Raw genomic sequence first — 7,114 nt, forward strand, 5'->3', positions numbered from 1 at the left:
TCAGATTGGGGAATAGGTTGGAGATTTGGATACCCTTTTTGGATTTCTTCATAATTGAAAAATAATAATTAGCATCGCACATCTTTCATCAGGGGCACATTGCACCCTTGATGCTCCATTTTGATATTGAAGAGGTCGCCCCTGATTGTTCATCGAATGATTTTTGGTTTTTGTCTATAGTACAATTTTCAGTCTAGATTCTAGGAATCAATCCTCTCAGAGGTCATTTAATAACTAGTTTTTAGGTTTGTATCTCACAAGGTATTTCATCTTCATCTCTTTTATTTCCATATTCTTTGCCATTTTTCCACATTTTTATATCTCAGCTCTAAATTTCATATCTTCTTTCTTAAACCCTCTTAAGGTGGAGGTGAGAGGAAAATAAACCCCAAGTTATTCATCCTTTTACATTAGGGTTTTTCATTGGTACTTTATTTTGTATCCATCAAACCTAATATAAGGGGTGGATCTCAGTCTTCCCCCTTCTAAATGTGTTGGGGAGGTTGATCCCATTTTACCCTACATAGTGACCAAGTCTCCTAGTCCACATTACTAGTCCATGTCACATGAAACCTCACATTTGTATAAATAATTAAGTTTATTTAATCATTGTTTAAGTCTATTTGTCATCATCCATGTGTCTTATTCTTAAGAGGTCAAAGAGGGTTATCCAAAGAATGAGTTATAGGGACACTTTCTCTCACATGATTTGGTCTTGGGGGAAACTTTCCTCTTTGTGAAAAATTCCTTGTCACCTCCTCTACATTATAGTGGTTGTTCAAGCTACTTAAATAGGTCAAAAGTGACTCATAGGACACTTGTACAAAGATTCATCATTAAGAGCAGGGTCTCATCACTCTTCTCTCAATGGCCTTTATAAGATAAATGCCATGTGTCTTCCTTCTCCCTATCAAATACATTTGTGTCAAGGTGAGAGGAAAATGTTCCCTATTCTTCCTCTCATATCCCAACCAATTTCCTCTTTCACTCAACTCTCTCAACCATGTTAATCCTAACTCCACACTTGTCCAACTTCCACTCTCCATCATTGGATAGTTCCACCTAGGTTAGAGTGTCCCAAAACTCTTTAAAAGTAACCTTAATTCCCATTCATAATTTTATTATCAATCATAAATAATCCTGAGCATTTGAGCATTCTATAATTATCACAATCATTAACAATCTTGAGTATCCATTAGCAATTTTATTATCATTTTCAAAGAGTTGTTACCATGGCATCATTAGGATCATAGCTCATCAAATCACCTTTCATCATATCATACATTTTTTGGAAGCATTCTAGGTTCATTTTTCATATAATTGAATTGGTTTTATAAATCTCCAAACCTTTGAAGCATACCATGAAGGAGAAGCATATTTATAGAATTTGAGAGCTCAATTTATGAAGCACTCAAAGCTAGGCAGAAAATGGAGGCACATTGCATGTGGTAAGTTGAGGTAAAAGTCTTATTGTTATTTTATTTCATTTTAAATTCTTTATTGGGTGTGCTTGATTAGATTGTATTCATTTGTTTATAGTCTATTCTATGCTTACATATATTTTTTCATGCATGGGAAAATCTTCAAAATTTTCCTTATCAAGTGACTTGAAGGTGTACAAAAATTCTTTTTGATCTTGTGTTATCTATGTCTTTTAAGTTACCTCTCGTGCATTGTCTTCTTCATCAATGTCTCCACATTTTGTGATCTTACCTTTATCCTTCTCATTCTTGATTTCTTGCACTTGTGCCTCTGCTATCATTTCTTGGACTAACTTCTTGATAACCTCTTGGATCATTCACTTTAGATTCATTGTGTTATCCTTTGACTCCTATAAGTCTTACATAAACCAAGTTTTTCAAATAAAATATTGGTTATGATACCAATATGATGCAAAGAGATTCTAGCTAATTCAAACACACTAAGATAATCTAGGTTGTCAAGGTCTTACCAATGGTCTTCCCAACTAATTAACCTTCCCAAGGATTCTACAAGGACTTTTCCACTGGCTTCCCAAGGTCTTAAATTAGACAATCCTAATCCCTCTTATGGATTTCAAAACCCTCATTGTTTGTTTAACCTTGTGTCCTAACCCCTCTTGAGGTCTTCCTTCCCATAACCCTTCTACCAACTAGTTCTTGAACATAACCACCTTCCTACTATGGATAAATGGGATTCCATCTTAATTAGACCCTAAATATGCCAATGGAACCTTTGAACCCAAGTAAAAAAAAAAACCATGAGATTTGGCTTAGTTAGGCCTAATGTGAGACTTAATTCAATTTCCCACCTAATCGAGTAATTAGCTTTTTCCTCCTTAATCTCTTGAATGAACTGCGTATTAAAAGAGTTTTGAATACCATTTTTGGGATATCAAACAATATCAAAAAATTAAGACTTGGTTTTCACTCCCAACCCACCTAATCCAATTTGGGCATAATTAGGCCTAATGCACTGCAATGAAGCCAAGATACAAGAATGAATTAAAAACATTCACTGATAAGCTCCCCTCTAGATTTGGGCATTAAATTAGACCCTACACTTTCTTAGGGAGCTTGAACCCACCTTTAGATCCCACACATTCATATTTCTTTCCACAAATGTCAGTTTTTTTCTTGCATTCATGGCTCACCACCACATTGTGATCAGCCTAGGGCATTATCTTCAAAATGGAAGATCAATGTTGGAAACTCCAAATCTAGATTGAAAGTTTCCTATACATCCCATCCTATTATTCCAAGAAATATTTTGGATTTTCCACTGTGGGATGCTATAATATGGTGGTATTGCTACCAGGATTCAACAATGTAGTTTTTGAGTCAAACTTGTTGACCCACACTATAATATTGCCATTTTGTATCCAAACCCTAAGTTCTTGAGGGATTAAGATTGGTTTGGCTTCAAACCATTACTCTTCTTCTACATAAAACTTCAAATCCTCAAACCAACTTTGATGAAAGTGCAACTCATAAGGCTAAAGGAGCTGATAAGTTATAGGACTTGAAAAACCCATAAAAAGTCATACACAACAAGAGTGTATAGGAAAACCAAAAAATAAGAGTAAATAGTTAATAGATCATGTAAACAATATTTTTTATTTCTTCCACCAATGACTAATCTTCTACCAATGAATTAAATGGTCTTTTAACATACTCTTGGATCAGTTACACTCAATCACAACTGAATTTGTGCATGTAATTGCAAAACTTGCAAAATTTTCTCAAGCAACATTTGAGCAATTTGTCAACTTTGGAGAAAGTTTGGTCATTGACCCTCTTGGTCACTTCCAAGTGGCTCAAACCCTCTTGGTCACTTCCAGTATCTTAATTAATCACAAGACCAATAAATAACCTAATTGGATGCTAAATAACTATTCCTAACCATGATTCCCATATTTGGTACCTTTGGTAGATTTGAGCCAAAATTAGTTATTGTTACCTTTAAGGGTCCTTACAACCAAAATGGGACTTCACTAAGACTTCAACTAACAAGATTCACAACCTCAAAACTTATTAAAAATAACAACACATAATCTAAACCAAAATTATTAGTACCCCTGCACCAGTTGTCCAAGGCATACATATAAGTACATAACTACAATATAGGTACAAGGCAAAAATACAATGTGCATTAGTCTTATACATATAGAGTATAGAGGATGAGACAAAAAATAAAGATAATAACTAATATAATAGAAAGTAAATTAACATTGATAACATAAAATGAGAAATATGATTATGTAATAGAAATGACAAAAATAAGATGATAATAGAAGAAATATATTCTCACAAAGGGAGTTGAAGAAGTTGATGGGTTGATTTACATCCTCCTCCTATGAAACTTGCACATAGAGAAGCAAGGAAATGTGTTGAGGTTGTTTGGAGACTTGCTTCTGTCAATTCACCTTTTTGGTATTTCCATATCTAGAACAACTAGATAGACGATATAATCAATGATAGATGACATAAATACGATAAATAAACACTAATAATTAAAGACTATGATCAAGAGTATCAAGAGTATATGATATTGTGGGGAAGAAAATAATGCACCTGTACCATCTTAAATTGGAAGCACTACAATTTAATGAAGGCTTAGCACCCATTTAATGTGATTCTATCATTTAATTGGATTTATCTTCTATTTTCCTCCATTTAAATAACTAATTTCATCTCATTGGACCTTTTATAAATTTAGAATTAATATAAATGGGTTAGAACTTTATTTCTTTTAAATATTGTGTCCTCATTTATTAATTAATTTAAATTAATACTTAAAATTGGTCATATCTTAGATAATATTTTATCTCCCCTTTAAATTAATATAATGTGTGTCCTCTTATTTTATAAATTGGGGTAGACATTTATTAATTCAAATTAATAATCCTTAATTTACTCCACTAAGAAATCTCATTTATTGCTCCACTTTAAGATGGGTCTCCCCTTATTTTAAAGTTTGAGGCATTGGTAACTTTGAGATCTCTATAAAAGTAAGCATTCTCATTTCCTTTTCACATCAATAATTCACAACATCAAGCATTCACAATATCAAGTACTCATACTCAAGCATTCAAGTCTTCAAGCATTCTTCAAGCAATTCCTCCCTTGAAGATCAAGTATTCAAGAAATTGTGGGATCCATCTTTCAAGATCTCCTTCAATCCATTCAAGATCCTTTCTTGCATCTTCTACATACATTCATCTTCATCTTCTTGATCCAAATCAATTGGTGAAGTAAGCACACTACATTCGATTTGAGAGATCCATCTATTGTAAGGTGATTTTTTTCTATTCAATTATTTCAATTCAATTTTAATTCCTAAATTGGATTTTGACTAAGGTAAACCCCCCATCACCAATAAAAACCCCTTTTTATTGCAAGTTGTAGATCTTGGATATTATTTCAATACACTACTTTATATCTTAGTTCTATATTGCACATCTACTTAGTTGCTCTTCATAGCTCTTGCTAAATTAGGGTTTTAAGGACCTTTGTATCCTTTCTCCAACCTTATAACCATTAGGCCATTGTTTGCATTAGTGCTACTTTATCACTCGGTTGGCAATAATCTTCCTAGATCTAGTAATCTTAGAGTTGGAATTAAAAGGACGAATCTTCTTAGCTCCCTCTTTGAGTCATGAAAGTATGGCTATGTGATGAACTTAAGGTTTTATTTATTTGATTCATATTCCCCCCTTAACAACACCTTCCTAGAGGTTGTTTAAAACCTCAAAGGATGCACAAATTCCTTGTACCACCTCATGCTATTAGCTAAGAGTGCTAGGGAGATTGGACACAATATAAAGAGTTTTGTTTGGTTACTTTATGGTGTTTAAGTTTGATTGTCTAAATGTGATGTAATTAACTAAATATGAATTATATGCTTATGTACCATCTCAAAAGTTAGCACCCATTAGTTTAGAGGCTCTAAAGACTTCTAAGGCCCCATTTTATTGATCTCCTAGAACATGGAAGAATTTATGCTAAAATTCCCACTTTTTCCTCATTTTTCTATCTAATTTTATAGTTTTTCATCTCTACCCTTGAGATCTTGGAGTTAATTATGGTGTGCAGAATCTCCAAGTATAGGTTGAGGTTGACCTATACTTGAGTTATGGGTCAAGGTTGACCTCTACTTGAAGTGATTTGCCTCATAATTGTAGACCCATTTTGGGGTTTTTTTTATTTCTCTCTTTCTTAAAGGTGTTAATCCCTTTTGATTTTGAATCCAAATTCAATATATAAAGTAGTTTTACTCACTTTATTTGAGGATATGATATATTTGGAAACCAGTTTGTGTAGACATCATATTCAAGTCAACATTTCCAAGTAAGCTTTCAAGGTGCATTCAAGAAATTCAAGCAAGACACATGAGGATTCATTGGAGGTTCTCATCTCATGTTACGTTATGTATTTCCTTCTCAAGATCTAACTTCTTTCTTCATTGGAGATAGTGGAGTTGGTTATAAAAGGAGGGGGATCTACATACATGAACGTTGCACAAGAATTCAATAATACAACCATTAATGCATTTGAGCATACTTACATCCACAAATATATGATTTGTCATTTGTAGATCTAATTCATTTAAAGAGACAACCTAAATTCATCGTCGTACATCTACATATAAGAATTATTACAATTTTTTGGTTAGTGGATCTAAATCCATCCATAGACATTTGGAAAGTAAGGTGAATAATTACACTTATCTTATTATTACATGTTTTATCATTTCAAGGTTAATTCATATATAGAAGCTTGACCAAGGAAATCCCCTTCCCCCTAAATTTTTTTGTTTTTCTTGGGTATAGATCTAGATTCATATATTTTCAAATCAAAAAATATGAGGACATGAACTTAGGGTTTATTGTCACTATCAAAGCTTTAGAACCTGAAATTTTAAATAGTAAAGGTATAATCTTAATAGCAATATCATAGTAAAGGTATAAGTTGACCTCAACCTCTACATCTTGACCTTGACCCTCCACATCAACCTATACCACTATGTCCTCCTTGTCCTAGAACCCTTAGATATTATAAATTGCATATTTAGTCTTTTTTATACTAGATCCATTTATTTTTAAGAATTCTTTTTCATTTGATAGTCGATTTCCAAATTTGAATTGGTTTCCACTTCAAATTCTTAAGGTGATTTAAATATCTTGCTTTGCTATTTCATTGCACTTACTTTGATACATTAAATCGTATCTTTGTATATTCTTGACTGTCATTTTTGTTCCTACATTACTTTCATTTTAATTGGCTAATTAATTCACATTAGATAAATACATTAAGGATTATCAAAAAATCAACATTACAATTAAGGGAAAGAACAATCACACAGAAATAGATCCGTTCATGTACATGTTTAAAAGAGATTGGATTTAGTATTGACACCCCTATATCCATTTGGGTTGCACTAATTTGATTCAATTTTTTTAGGGTTATGCTTTAAAGTACCTATTTCTCTTTCCTAATGTACATAAAAGGTTAATTAATCAACACATATCTCATCCACTTAATATTTTATGATACATTTTGGTGAACCCGTCACTTTTAGACTTCATACCTTTTTGATATTGATATTATATCTTAATTTTCATCATTGTGTGTTC

Source organism: Cupressus sempervirens, chromosome 8, assembly GCF_028749045.1.
Source record: "Cupressus sempervirens isolate cs-2001-9-10 chromosome 8, ASM2874904v1, whole genome shotgun sequence".
NCBI lineage: Eukaryota > Viridiplantae > Streptophyta > Pinopsida > Cupressales > Cupressaceae > Cupressus > Cupressus sempervirens.